This window comes from Grammomys surdaster, unplaced genomic scaffold (genome assembly GCF_004785775.1).
Source record: "Grammomys surdaster isolate TR1022 unplaced genomic scaffold, NIH_TR_1.0 170, whole genome shotgun sequence".
NCBI classification, from domain to species: Eukaryota; Metazoa; Chordata; class Mammalia; order Rodentia; family Muridae; genus Grammomys; species Grammomys surdaster.
The window spans coordinates 16,815,181-16,831,267 of NW_021604618.1; positions in this window are offsets into that span (position 1 = coordinate 16,815,181).

Here is a 16,087-nt window from a genome sequence, read left to right on the forward strand (position 1 = left end):
GGGGTTGCATGGCTCACTCGGGGATCTTGCAAGGAAAGAGGCCAATGGATTGTAGATGAGGAGAGCAGAGTAGGATGTAGACTTGTTGATACGTATCCCACCAATCAGTAAGATTCGTAAAGAGCAAAGGCCAGCTTTCTGGTTTAGACATAATTGCCAGCATCCAGTCTATGCCTGACATACTGCAATGTTCAGTACAAACTGTTGAACCATGTTTGTCTTACAGTGCTGGAGATTTTGATCAATTATGTAACCCTTACCAACATGTAAAAGAAATGAAATGAGAGAGAAATGACCAGTTATACAAGCCAACACCTTCTTCTCATTATTTTGAGCTCTTTCTACCATCACCTCATTTCTCCAAATTACAAGAGTAAACAAAGCCATTCCCTAGGATGACAGATGAGGTGCAACGACAATAGCATGCTTGGAATTTCCAGGTCTGCGAGAAAAACGATATGAATTCCAGATCCTCCAAGGAGAGACTTTCCTTTGTCAGAAAGATTTTGTGGAGGAATCTGGAAAGTTGAATGGGGTTTAGAAAAGGGCCCTGCCCTGGAATGTTGTGTACACACATAAAGAATTCCGAGCTTAGGTGCATCTGTTTCTTTAGGTGCCCTATGCGACATTAGTGTTGTAGTAGCCTTTGTAGCATAAACTGACAAAAACACAAACCACTTTTCCTTTGTAGTTAGTTCTCTCGCCCAGAAAAATGTTAATACATTTATTGCTCCTGCCACCAGTACAAATCCTCAAGCCATTCATTCACTATTCTCATGCCAAAAGTATCAGTTTTACTTTTATTCTGTCAATGCTACAGTCCAAAAGATCTGGTTTGACATTTTACAGTATTGAGATCTAATCGATGCCAAATAGCCAAGGTCTTCTATACTTTGCCCCCAGTCCACCTTTTCATGCGTGAACGTTCCCTTCATTCTCTGGTATGCCAGGCTCAACCTCATTCATAATACAGCAAAATAGACAAACACATCCATCTTTGTCTATTTACTGTCTGTTTCTCTTGCTCTGAAGCTCTATGCTCCAAACCTTCCTCTCTGTTGAACGTGTGTCTTGCTTTAAGTAGCATATTTACCCTCCCCCATCTGTCGGGATCCTGTCCTTCCTCAACTCCTAAGGCACCACAGTCTGTGTCATTGGCTGCTCAGCATTTCAGATAACTGTGCTTTATGGCCCTCACTGTGAACTCTTTACAAGCAGAGATCACATCTTGGACTTCTTTGCATTTTGTTCTACATATGGATCATTTCAGCTATGATTATAGTAAGAATGCAGGAAATATACACACACAGCGAGGACTTTTCAGAGTTCATGGCTGGGAATGTTTTGCTCCTCTTTAGTGGTAGTAGCACCTCTTTCTTTTGTTTGGGAGATATAACTCCAGAACCTCAGTGGGTAGCTAAGATAATGAACACTATGGAATGGTAAGGGATTAGTAATTAAAACAGTTATAATAACATGCTTTGATAAAAAGTCGTTTGAATGCTTTCTTTTGGGATAAACATTTTTTATGTTGTATGTACCCTGAATGTCTTTTTGACAGTTTTTCATTTAAAGAAAATCCTTTATATCTACTAAAATATGAAACAATTCTTATCTTAAAATTTAAGACATGAAATGAAAATGAGATCCAACTTTCACATGCAAGACTAATAAGGACAAAAATTTTAAATTTCAGGTGAATAACGTGGCAAAGGGTTCGGAAGTAGGAAACTACATTCAGTGTCAGTCAGCATATAGGTTTGGGATAACATTTTAAAGATGGATTTTTAGTAGTATAGGTAAAACAAAATTCAAATTTACTTTTAGGTAAAAGAAGTAGACTTTTAAAAGTAAGTACCAACGTTCCTGCTTGGGAAAAGTTTACTGCAGTGTTATGTATAGTAACAAAAGTAGCAAGTGAACCTAGGGCAAAATAACAAGCATTAGTGGTGTGGGACCATGACAGGTACAGTAGTGCTCATTTAGATAGAAACATAATCGTTACTGCTTGTTGCCAACTGATATTTTTAGAGGTTCAAATCCTCTACAGACTTTTTTTTAACCGTTTTTTTTTTTTTTTTTTTTTTTTTTTTTTTGCCAGAAGAAAAAGCAGTTTTGAGTAAGGCATAAACATTACTGCAATCATTAAACTAGTCAGGAGAGACAGGGATAACATTTTCCTCTTTTTGACTCTGCAATCTATAACACACTGCTATTTCTCAACTCAGTTTAGAGTTGATACGCATTTATTTAACTTGGTCACACATCTTGGTTAAAAAAGAAGAAAGCATGCTCTAATGAATCTTTCAGGGTGTCCTAATATCTATCCTGTTTTAAAGTATACTTGATGAATGGTTTATAGATTAGATTTATCAAAAACACATCTGTTACTGTGGGTCTTTCAATTGATATTCAAAGGGAGACTATGGCATACACATCCCAACAGTTCAGATGCCTGTAAATAGTTAAAAGAAGGCTCACTTTATGACAGATCTAAGGGCTGCTCTGAGAAGGTGGATGAATGTGTGCACTTGCCCTTTCTCCCAAGGTGAAACAGAAGACCACACAAGACATTCTCTGTAGCTTAAATCTTCCAATCTCATTTCCAAAGTCAGGGAATAGGCTCTGCCCTTGACTCATTTGGGTTTGTTAAACTAATTTGAATATTGCAAAATGCAATCCTCAAAATAGGATGCAGACACAGCAACAGAATGCCCAGGAAACTTAGGGAAGGAAACGTGATTACAAGTGCAAATTTTCAAGATCAATGTCAGGCACAACAGATTTCCAAATCTTTCTAGATGTTCAAGAATAGGTGCTATCTGGACAAAGCAGAAGATTTAATTATATCTCTCTGTTCTCTAATGAAATCGGGGGCCATACTAAACTATTCTAGAATTTGAAAATGAAAACAATAAAAAGACTTAAAGAGTGTAAGACGTCACCATTTATCTCAGAAAGGGAGGCTAGCATATCAGCCTGGATTAGCCTGCCCAAACCATGGAAATATAAAAACATGATAAATTAGCCTGATAGCCATCGCTGTACTTTATTTGCTGGATGCCAGATATACTTATGATAGGAAAAGCAGGTGGCTTTACAATAGCTGGAAATGGTAAGAATTCATATAATAGACTTTTCCCGCTTTTAGTTTCAAGTGGGTTGCTACCTTATTAGGGTATGCAGTTTAAAAGAAGTGCTTATGCTTTAACTTAGACCAAAGATAAGTTTCCCATTTTAGGATTTCAGTGTTCATTTGGGGAACTATAATACCATACAGAACAAATCCTTTATTAAATCAATGCATTCATTACCTAGAATGAAAGTTTTATTCAATCACTGTATTTTGATAGACTAGGCTATTGCACATGAGTTAGAGATAATGGATTGAACACAGTGTCCTTGAAGGAGGGAAGCTCAGACTTTCTTTCATATACATTCCCAGGAGACTGTCAGTTTCCAGTGCCATTAAGGCATTGAGAAGGCTGGCAAAGAGCAAGTCAGCCCTATGTGCTATAACAAATCAGTACATGGACCAGCTAACCATGTAACTGGTGAGAGGGAAAAAATGGAATCATTCCTGCTGAAAAATCTCCCAGTGTCATCTTTTAACCGATTTAGGGCGATTGGCTCAGTTGCCTTTATGGCAAGCCAGCCAGGTGTATGGTGAGAGCTCACTAGAAGTCATCTCAAAGTTAGTAAATCTGGTTTTGCTCTCTTCAGGCTGCACTCACTTAGCCTGATCTGTCCATGTTCTCTCTGCTCAGCAACTGGGGAAAGTGGCAGAACAACTCTTAGGAGCGATAAGAGAAAGAGTGCAAAACCTATTAAGCAGATATGCACAAACACAATGCAGACATGGAAAGATATGCTAATGGGAGTTTTCACAGCCTAATTCACTTAAGCAAGAGGGAAATCAAAGCTTATGGGGGTAATGCTCGCTTTCCCATAACTGCCTAAAATGCTCCTTGTGCATCAATAGTCTGACGTTCCTTTGTGATTGGATGGTGGAATCTTCCTCAGCACAGACTAATTTTAGTACCTGAAATAAATAAATTGCAAATTCTCCTAGCATTGGGTTACATTTGATGATGAGTAAAATCTTGATATGCAGATGTTGACATGAGGGTCTTTCATCTAATGGAAGAAGTTACTTAAAATTCCAGTCCCAGAGATGTTTCCTGCCATTGCTGCTTATTTCTTGCAAGTGTATGCTGGGTGTATATATTGCTACAAAGAACTCTGGGAAATAATCTTTGGCAGCTGATCTTGGAAATTATGATGAAAAAACATCCACTAGCATGAATCGTATAAAAAGATGGCTCTGTTACTTCCAGAGCTTGTAGTAACTATTCACATTTGATTATACACACAAATGACATCACCTTGTTGATACAAACTGTTTCTGACTAAAGTCTGAGGAAGTAAAAGTAATAAACAGAAGAGAAAAGAACTATTTGGGCTTGCTAAAGACAGAACCAAGAAGACTATCTGGCTGTGACATTTGTAGCATAACTGATCAACGGGGTTAACTCGCTCATCCGGCTAGCACTGCTGGTGTCTGCTTTCTCCTCACTGTTTTATGCACATCTCTAAGGAAGCTGCTGCATGCTAGATCAAAAGGGATGGTCTTTCTGGGCTACAGGAGGACTGGTCTTCACTCAAGAATATATGAGTAGCAGTATTACCCTAGTACAACCTCTAAACACTCCCAATACTCGTCATAAGGCTTTTTAATCTTCCCACCTTCTAAAGTAGAGAAAAATATTTATTGGCACTTTATAATCATAGTTTTGAATTTTTTCTGCAATGTCAACCATGTGATTAGGAAGACAAAGTCTAACCACCCATTTTCTGAAGCAGGCTGGATCAAAACTGGACCAGAAGATGTCCAGGTCATGTTGCATCTACTACAACTTCCAAGGAGAACAGAGATGCAAACTAAAGTGCACTGGGTTGCGTGTGATAATGTGACAACATTACTGAGCTTAGTATAGGAGTGATTGCAACAGTAGAACAGAAACTGGGGAGTCCTCCAGCACATAGCCTCATCACGTTGCCTGAGAATTCCCTGCTTGATTCTGCCTAACAAGGGAATAAGGGAAACTCTCAGGGCTTGGAAAAGGACTACGTCACTGTAGTACACACGTCCCACTACTTTGATGTGGGACTAACATCCTTGAGATATGTTAGAAAACTACTGTTTCCTCCCTCTGAAAGAAGTCATGCATGAGAATGAATTTTCAATGGGTTTTGGAGTCAGAAAGGCTGGAGAGCTAAGCAGGAAGTACTTGGTGATATCCTTAACCAGGTTGGCAGTGCTCCAGCTGAAATGCTTAATGCGTAAGTTTTTTAAATCACTTATTTGCAAATTTAATGGCAGCAGAAGAGGTTCTCCTGGATCCTTAGTGAAATCTCTCTCCCATTTCTACTTGTAGAAAGTTCTCATTGTAACAGAGATAATTACATCTTCACACTGCTTCATGAATTACTAGGCACCCTTGAGTCTGAATTAGTATAGAAGGGCTGCTGCAGTTAAATATCAGACCTCAAGACAGAAATGTGTATTGAAATCTGGCAGTATGTTTGGGTGTACAAAATAAATAAGCTGTGTGTTTTCCTTTGGAGGTGTAGTACATGTAAACATATTTAATAATAAGATACTTCAAGAACTAGAGCTATAAGGGAAAGTTACTTCTTGTAGGGCATAGTGAATGGAGATTGAAGAAAGAGAATTTGACAAAGATTTCATAAAAAGAAAGCTATGTAATATTGAAAAATAAACACAGCTATATAGGTGAGGCAAAGACTCAAGAGGAATCGTGCTCAGGGACACTGAGACATGAAAGCATGTAATGTTGCCAGGACAAAGTGTGCAGTCACGGCAGGATGTGAAACATACAGGCCATTGATGAGAAATAGGCTTAAAAAGGTAGACTGGCCTCAGTTTGTAAAGAGTCTTGAACACTGGTTGAATTGGTGTGGGTTTTTCCTTGTATGCAATAAAGAAGTAAAGTACATGTATACACTACACAGACATATAGACACACAAACAGACACACAGACACACACACACACACACACACACACACATGTGCGTGTGCACACACAAAGAGTTTCCACAACTCCATGAAGTCTTAAAATGCCTTTTCTCTCTCATTAAACCAAATTTTATCGTCCAGCCTGTATAAAAATCATGCTTTATGGAAACCTGATTATCCCACTGAATCATCTTTGAAAAGTAACTAGTGACCTGGATGTGCTAGACTTTGCAAATGTTTATCACGAATTTGGTTTAAAACAAGGCAATTTTGCAATTTGTTAAGGACTGACAAGTGGTCTGGTTAACCAAGGAGTATTGGGAAGAAAGCATGCATTATTTGAATGAACATAATATGTATTTATAAGTTTATATGGACCCTGATTTATGATGTGGATATTCCCTTTATCTCTGTTCCATATCTTTATGCCTCTGTTTCTGAATTAAAATAACACTCCCATTTTAAATTTATAAAATGAAGCAAAGTACTTAGAGGTTAATTGAAAGTGCATGTTATCCCTCAGAGAAGTTTCTAGATGAACCTGTATTGATTCATGGTTTTGTATCATAAAGAACAATGAAAGCCATTCACTGTTTATTGAAAATCACCTCTCATATGGACTCAGAGGTTTATAGATGTGATACCGGTGAGGAGTCTGACGCACACCATAGAACATGGGCTTGAGCAATTATGTGATTAAATAGTGCTTTGTCTAAAAAGGCAGAGAGTCATATTGCTACATTCTCTACTCCTGTGGACCAACTTGTAAATGAGAAGTAAATGAACATTCTTCTGATCTCCAGCTCTATCTTCGGTACACAGTTTCCATTTTGAACAAAGTTGTTCATAAGTTCTTGGAATTCATTCTTCTACCAAGTTGAAAGAATTCATTATATGAGTTTTAGTGATAGGAAGGCAGTTCCAAGAGAAACGTTATAAACCAGGTGGTTGAGAATAAGAGCCCAGGGGTAGAGTAAGCAGATTCAGATGTCAGTCTTCTAGGTGTTGGTCATTTGAATCTCTTTGTACCTTAGCAAATTCCCACGAAGATTAAAGGAGATAATGCATGTATAACCCAGCAGCAGATTTAAACAATCTGTTACATAGAAAAGAACAGTCTTTGCTAACTACAGGGTCCTAAAATAGACTGTGAATGCTTCAGAATACATCTGGCTCTTTCTACTTGGAAGGGAATGAGTTGACAGGAAAGCCAAACAGAGTGCTAGACATATCTGCAAATACAATTCCTCTGGTCAAAGAAGATGAAAGGATAGTGCTGACGCAATCAACAAGCTCCCATTCCAGAAGAATCAATTCATTCACAGGTTTCATCCAGACACCCAGAAGAAGCTGTCTTTATACATCTCTAGTAGAAGCTAAAAGGACATGAAGTTTATGTTGTCAGAGGAAAGCTTTGAAGCTCTGAAGCAATACACGTGCTTCTGTCCAGGAGGAAAGGTATATATGTGGCATTTGTTTAAACAAAAGGCCACAAAGTTAATACTGAAATCTCATTTTACATCAGTCAGTCAGATATTTCAGAATAAGCATGAGCAGAATGTCGTGTAGCTCTTATTTGACGGGATAAGTTCTACACCACTATGCCACCAGGAGCATCCCTCTTTTGGTGAAATGCATCATGGGTATCAGCACCACGGTAGGTACCAGCTTGCCCATTTGTGCATCCATCCTGGACTCCAAAATATAAAACTATAATAATGAGGAATTTTCACTGTTGGTTCAAAACATAGCCAGAAAAGTATTGACAGCCGATAAATTTGTCAGCCATAAAGCTTATTTCTTTGAGGGTGAGACAGGTATAAAGATTCCTTTCTTTCATACTAGTCTTATACTATGAACTTCTTATTATTTAAAAATGATTTATTTTTAAATGATTTAGGGGGATTTAGATGTAAATACCTGCCCACAAAGGCCAGAAGAAGGTGTCAGATCCCCTGGAGCTGAAATCACAAGTGGTTGTGAGTCATCCAACACAGCGATACTAGGAACTCTTGACTTCTGCAAAACCAGTATTTACTCTGAACCATGGGGTCCATCTCTCCATTTGTACTTGTTATATTTTCCACAAGGAGTTTCCTGTTGTTAAGCCAAATAGAAATAATGTTAAATATTTGTCAGACTCAATTTTTATGTTTTATCCTTAGAAAGAATTATACTTGTAGCACAATTAAGGTAAAAATGCCTTTTCCTAAATGTGGAGATGATATTAGCTTACTTAAAATAAAGGAAAGTAATGATGATAATAATAATTGCAGATGTATATAAAATAATGTATATTATAAACCTGGGCTTGTAGAAATGTGAAGTATATATTTTATCAATAAATGATAAAGGCGCATGAAGGGAAGGAAATTCTCACGAGAGCATCTTCTAAGCACAATAAAAGCTTCCCATTCCTTTTCTTTCCTGAGAATTTCCTTGTAACTAAGGCCATCATGATGTTTCCACTGTAGTTATTTGATAGTTAAATTTTGAATTGTTAAGAAATTGAGTGAAAAACATATAGTTTATGAAGAGAGTAGCTCTTTAACATAAAGTTAATAGCATGAAAAATACCACAGCTTAAAAAATCTAGAACCTTCTACTGCATTATCTAAGAGCAAAGAAAACACATCAACATTCCTTTTAAAAACATTCCCTCCAATGTCTCAGATTAAAAGATAGCTTAGGTCCTTTTATTTAATATATAAAGGAGGCCTGCTTTACCTAACTTTTAGACTTAGAGTGATTTTTATCAGTAATTTTTTTTAATGAATTCTGTCTCCTGAGTAGTGTTAATTTATACCTGACTCACTATGAAGATATTTGTTGCCCAATATCTAATCATTAATTATTAGTGTAGAAGAAGCAAATAAAGCATTCCACTAAGTAAAATGATAGTTTGTAGGAACTGAACATTTAGAATTTGTGTGGATTAAGAAGAATATTCACCCTTGAATTTATTCCAGACTGAACATTGTTGACACTAGAGGTAAATATTGACAAGAGTAGGACTAATCAATATTGAACCTTGAGGGTCAAAAGACTTCATGTTTGGTATAATAAGCAACTTAGTTCAGGCATTAGAATGTTTCAGTAAAGTAACAATTATTAAGGGTCAGGCAAGGTTTCTATTATAAACTCTAATTTAGAAGCTTGTATCTTTCAAGAGTCTCCAAAGACATGAAATAGTGTTATGAAGCAGAATGGTGACTTGACTATAGATGACAAAGGGAAAGTGTGGTCCTAAACTCCAAGTTCAGACATTAGACTGTCTGCATTAGCTAGATGTGACATTTGTCTTTTCTCATCATTTCCAAACCCAAGAAGCTTTGGGCAAGATGGGAATCAACTGAAAGTGTAAATATCTTAGAAAGTTTTCTGCTGGAAATGATCTAATATCTTCATGGAATCTGTAAATTATAAAGGATACCAAAGGGAGTGCTGTATCAATAGGACCAGATACAGTTCAATGAAACACACGCTACATTTTCCACTTAGTCTTGTGTGGGACATTAGCACCACATGGAAATCATTATTCTTCACTCACACACACTTAATAATGTTGGCTTACTGAATTACTTAAGGGAATTTTTCTTTTACTTTTTCTTCTTGAAGGTAGTGTTTTAATTAGTTATTTTAAAATTTGCAACGAAAACATTGTGCTTTGAACCTCAAAAATCAAAATAAATATAGTATTAATTATTTTATAGTGAAATAAGCATAACATAATAAATAGGTAGTTATTGGAGTAAACATTGCTTAGATTAGATTTGAACAACATGATTTATTTCCTCATTCTTACCTGCAAACTAACATGCAGAAATGTCTGTAACTACAAGAGCTTTAGCTCAGAAAGACTCTAGTTCACTTTTTTAAGTTCAATGTCCAACTGAAAAGAAGTTCTGGATCTGTACATCCTTCTCTGGGCAGACGCTAAGTGCTCTGCCTCCTACAGCCTTTGTTCTTGAGTTTCGGATGTCTAGATACACTCGAACAACAGAAGTGGGCATTGATCAGCCAGGGAAGAGGCATGCACTTTCAGTTTCCATCCCATTAAGCAAAATACTCATTAGTGTTTGGCATTTTCCCAAGCAGACACAATCTAGGTGTCCACTGAGGCCTCATTGTGCAGTTAAGGAGTTTAAAAAGACCTTCTAGACATCAGCTAGGGACAATTAAGTGATGGGTAAAACTACTCCGGGGTAAGAAAGCTGAAATTACTGGAAACAAACACACATTCAAATCAACTGCAAAGCAGACATACTATCTTTATCTTTTAACATCAGGTAACTGTGCCAGGAGAGAAAAGACTAAAAATGCCTCTCCTTAAGAATCATTCCCCTTCTCAACAAAACCACATTTGATGCTAGGGGAGAGTTCAGTCTTATTAAAACAGAGCCACATGGAGATATGAAGTGGAAAAGAGTAACACGAAAGCCTGTTATCACATCATGGTTATTTCTATCATTTACCCAACAAGAAAAGTAAATGCACTATTACCCACAGGTCACAATAACAGGAGTTACTGCTATAATTTATATCCATGAAAACTGTTGAAACCTTGTATTGCTAAGCATCTCTCCTAGATCCAAAACAACTTGTAGAAAATGTTACTGAGAGCAACTGCTTGAATGCAGGTCAGATTGAGTCATCTTTTCTCCTCTTTTTTTTCATTTTCTCCCGCTTGTCTTCTCTTCCTCCAGTGCATTCATTCACTCTACATACTAAGTACTATTTGTTAGGCACCGTGCCAATGCAGGGGCCAAACTAGTGACTATGACATGCCAGGCTTAGGCAAACATGAAGTTACAGGTTAGCATACAAAGATAAAGCTTTCCTGTGGTATTTGGTTGTTGTCTGCATTATAACAGCAATATTTGAGCAATTGTGATTAAAGACCAGCATATGAATTAAACTTCAAAGATCATTCTTGGTGCCTCTCTTCAGCTCTGAGAAGATGAATAACAAAGAAAGCTGTTCATGTCAAAATGTCCTTTGCACTCTGTAGTTATTTATTGCTTGGCTTTGGTTGAAATAGAATTTATCAGACAATTACAGGGAGAACTGTTTAATATATTGTTTTTCAACTGTATGCCACATAACCATTTAACAAAGAACATACAAATGATGGGCAAAAAGAAAAGAACCCATGCTTAAGGTGTAGCAAAAACCTTGAAATTGTCACAAAATCCTCTCCCTATGTTTTAACTCCAATACTCCATTCTACCAGTTTTTAACACGACTTTCAAATCCCAGAGCTAATAATGCTTCCCAGCTACAGCTGGCCATGTCTGATGAGCCACATGTAGTGGGAATACACACAGGGGATGAGGTTCCTAACAGTCAACTAAGAGTTCAAATCCCCAAAGAGGTGCCCCTGATGTGCCGAACACTTAACCCTTCGACCAGTACCAACATGACTATTCACAAATTATTGATGTCCCCAAATCCCTGGCAGATTGTAGATGATTCTTACATCCACAGAAGATGAAGCAGATGGCCACTAATGGGATGGATTTTTTAAAAATTACATACATACATTCAGTCTTTGATACATGGACACAGAGCCACTGAAAGGCAAGGAGGTGATTAAACTGGACGGAACACTGTTAAACACACACTTCATCTTATGTTATAGATCATGCCCATTGACATCTATCTGCATCTTGGCAACAGTTTAATTAAAGCTGTCTGGAACAAGTCAGCCCTCTAAATGATCGGCAGTGCGGTGATAAAGGTGAAACACGACTAGGCTCGAGGTCCTTTTGGTAAAGCTTTCAAATGACAGTCTCTTCTGCAGTTAAGAATGGTAGCAGGGAAGACATTTATTTCCAAAATTATCCAGCTCTTATATTATCCTGGAAGTAAAAATCAAGGAATTCCTATGGTGTTATCTTGGAAAACCAGAAGCTGAGTTAGATCACACAAGATTTTAAGGACCAAACTGGATGGAGCTTTGGTTCAAAATACACACTTTAAATTATTCCTAAAAGCAAGATATACTACAAGTGGCTTGCTATTACTAATTTATTGTATAAAACATAAATCCAAATTGGACAATTTTGCCTAAAGTGGTCCAGTAAGATAATTTTGTAACTTGATGACAGAAATATTATATATTTAATTTGGCTTTATAGCACATGGAATAATTGCATATCAAGGGCACAATTTCAGTCAATTAAATTATTCAGTGAATGCCCTTGGTATTTCCACTATTATTAAGGTACCAAATAAACAAAAATGTGGACACGGTGCACGTGAAATATAAGATGTAGATACAATTTTGAGTGAATGTTAAGTTAACTAGTAATATGTACTTCTTTAAACTATGTCCTCTCATTTATTACTATTGAATTAAAACATTAATTAAACTGAATAGGATCCTTAATACTAAAATTAATTGTACTTTATAAAAGCATTTAAAGTACCGTGACATGTTTCAACATTTCAAACATAAGCTTTCCCTACAAAGCTATCAGTTATAGCCTTTCTTCTTCATTTAATATTAATTTTGTTATCTACTTCATGTGCATTGAGCTATATACTATGCCTTCTCCTTTCTCATGCCCACACAAAATGATATCTCTCTTGTGTTGATTTTCATCTAAATATATGGAAGCTAAAAATAGCAAAGCCAAAAAGCATCCCTGAATTCACTTAGGATGTTATTCAAGAACAGGTATTATCTTAATCCTGAAACCTAGTGTAAATGAGTTGAACATGAAAGCTATTCTATGGTGCAAGGACTCCTGTGCTCAAGCCTACTAAGAAAGATAGAATTTACTGACTGTTTCCCAAGTGATGGCCCTGTATTGCCAAGAATAAGCAAAGCAACTCAAAGGAAATAAGGTAAGACTGTTACAGCAGGAAGCTATTCAATAGAAGGCTTGAATCCCACAGAGAGAAGTTTAAACTAAATGTAAGAAGAATATGTTTTTATATATTTGGTAAGAGGAAATTTAAAATGAAATTCTAATTTTAAAGCTATATGACCTGAGCCTAAGAAATCGATTTAAGATAGAGTAATCAGTTAGGAGGTGGTAACAATTGCCAGATCTGCAACATGTTTGTAAGAGGACTGGCAAATTTCATCTTGGCATCTTCAGTTCCCAGTTGCCACATATGTTGTCCAAAGATCCTATTGAAAAGGTTATGTGGAAGGACCTTGATGATCCCATAGGCAGAAGGGCATTGCTGAGTTCAGGCACTGAGATAGCCCTCAACACTAACACAAGATATGTGACACTGGCTTGATCCTTTAAGACAAGACCAGCTACTGGATGAATTCTAGTGAATGACCTTTGTCAGTGTCAGGCTAGTGTAAGTATTGCTTAGCTTATCAGTGATAAGACTTCTGACATATAAACTATGAGATGTTGTGTAAAAGCTATGGTTTAAATTTACTAGGGGTTAGATTATTTTTTTACATTTTTATGTTTGGGTTGTTAACAGCTATAATGGACTCCATATGACGATATTAATGTAGTGTAATGTAATGTAATTGTGGTGGTTTGAATATGTTTGACCCTGGGAATAACACTATTTGGAGATATGGCCTTGTTGGAGTAGGTGTGGCCTTGTTGGAGTAGGTGTGTCACTGTGGGTGTGGGCTTTAAGACCCTCATCCTAGCTGCCTCATCCTAGTCAGACTTTTCCTAGTGGCCTTCAAGTTGTTGAACTCTCAGCTCCTTCTGTACCATGCCTGCCTGGAAGTTGCCATGCTCCTGCCTTGATGATAAGGGACTGAACCTCTGAACCTGTAAGCCAAGCCCAGTTAAATGTCCTCATATGAGTTTCCTTGGTCATGGTGTCTGTGTAAAACAGTTAAACCCTAATTAAGACAGTAGTAAACCCTGTGTTAGATTATGTGTGATAGATAATCTTGGTTGTCAACTTGTTATCCTGGGAAGAGAGACCCTGTATTGGAGAACTGCTTTCCCCAGATTCTTCTGCAGGCATGTCTGTGGTGGCATATTCTTGATTGCTAGCTAATGTAGGTGTGCCCAGCCCACTGTGGGCAGGATCCTCTTAGGCTGGTAGCTTAAGGCTGTATAAGAAATGTAGCTGGACATGAACTTCAGAACAAACCAACCAATAGCATTTCTCCATGGCTATTACTTCAAATTTCTTCTCCACTTTCCCTAAGTGATGGATTTAACCTGTAAGCCATATAAAATCTTTCTTCTCCCATGCTGCTCTTGGTCATTGTGTTTATTACAATAACTGAAACCAAATTAAGACTCTATTAGTAAAAATGGAGAACAAGTCCTGTGTTTTGGAAGGAGGGGCAGTTCTTGAGGGTTTTTTTTTTGGGTTTTTTTTTGAGTTTATAATTGGATGATAATTAAATTTTTGGTAATGGCCAGAAAGTTGAAAATTTGGGCCTTGGAGGATATAGGGTGTCTGTTGCTATCATTCAGTTCTTGAAAAAAGATACTGGTGATGTGTAAATGATTGATATAGTTGAGTCTCAATAGAATTTTACCTACACAAGATTTTGGCTGAGTAGATATCACTGTGGGACATAGATTGCCAAGCTCTGGTTTATGATGTGTGAAGTACTGAGAGAAACTCGGCTGGGGATATGTCGCTGATATACACAAAGGAAAGGAGTTTTATGGCATGTGGCTAGAGAAGCTGACTGAAGGACTGATATTCTGCAAGATGAAACAGGACACCAGTGTTGAGTCTTAAGTAGCTTCCATAGGATTGTTTTCTTTTAAATGTTACCAGTGTTAAAATCTAAACATAATTAGGGCTCTTTAGAGTCTGAGGGATTTTGTGAATCTATGAGGTGGCTCACTGAGCCAGGGAATCAATATCATTTAGAGCAAGATCAAGCAGATTTCAGATATTTTCATAACACTGTGAATTGTTTTCAGATTTGTGACATTTCAACATGATATGTGTTACGAGTAAACTACATAATTTTAAGACCATACATATTCCTAAGCATGGCTAATACCATTCTAATTTTGAAATTTCTGTCACATTTACTATTTATTGACACTTAAGAGTTTGGTAATATTTCTTGCTCAAGTTTGAAAAGCATCTATAACTTCAATCCCAAAGTATTTATATTTTAAACTGTCCTGAAAAGTCAATGGTTATTTCCTAGTATTTATGATATAAGAGAACCATTTATCATGCTATATACTGTTATGTCATGGAGAAATGTGTGACCTTTTGAAGAAAAAAAAGCAAGCAGTTTTTTTTTTGTTCTCCTGTGTATCTGTTTATGGATATTTAAGCTTTATAAAAATTCTATGAGGCTGCTGAACAATTTTAGACTCATAGACCAGTGAATTCTATTAAACAAGGACTCTATCCTTTCACCTATTGCCCTACACAGTCTTTGCTAAAAATCTTTAGTATAACTAATGCAGGCACGCACAGGATTCTAGTGAATATTCAATAGGGTTTTATTCATTTAAAGCAGAGAATTGCCCAAGAAATTCTATTTTTGGGTCACAAACAAAACAGCCTGGTTAAGAGGTGAAGCCTTGTTGTGCTCTCTGCATTTGATTAAATATAGACATTGGACCATTCCCTCCTAGACCTGAGACCTCAAGTCCTGGCCTTTGAACCCTTTTCTTCCTTGAGAGCAAAATGATTAGTGAGGAACTTCTGTCATCTGTGTTATCAGTTTTGTCAAAAAGAGGATTTTAATAATACTGAATTGCAAAAATTTATGAGGCAAGTCTTGCTCCAGGTTACCAAGACAAACACACTAGAAAAAGGCTCCAGAAACTCCCATGCTGTGCTGTCTGTTAGCTCTAACACTCTCTCTCTTCTCTCCCTCCCTCCCTCCCTCTCTCTCTCTCTCTCTCTCTCCCCCTCCCTCCCTCCCTCCCTCCCTCCCCCCCACACACACACCCCCCCCCCCCCCCCCCTCTCTTCCTCCTTTCCTCCCTCCCTTCCTCTTTCCTCCCTTTCTTCCTTTGATATAGCTTGATTTCAAACCTTGTCTGGGACACTTGCTCAATGTGAAATGAGATTTGTGGGTCTCAGTCCATTTGTGGCTGAAATTTTCCATCTTCCTT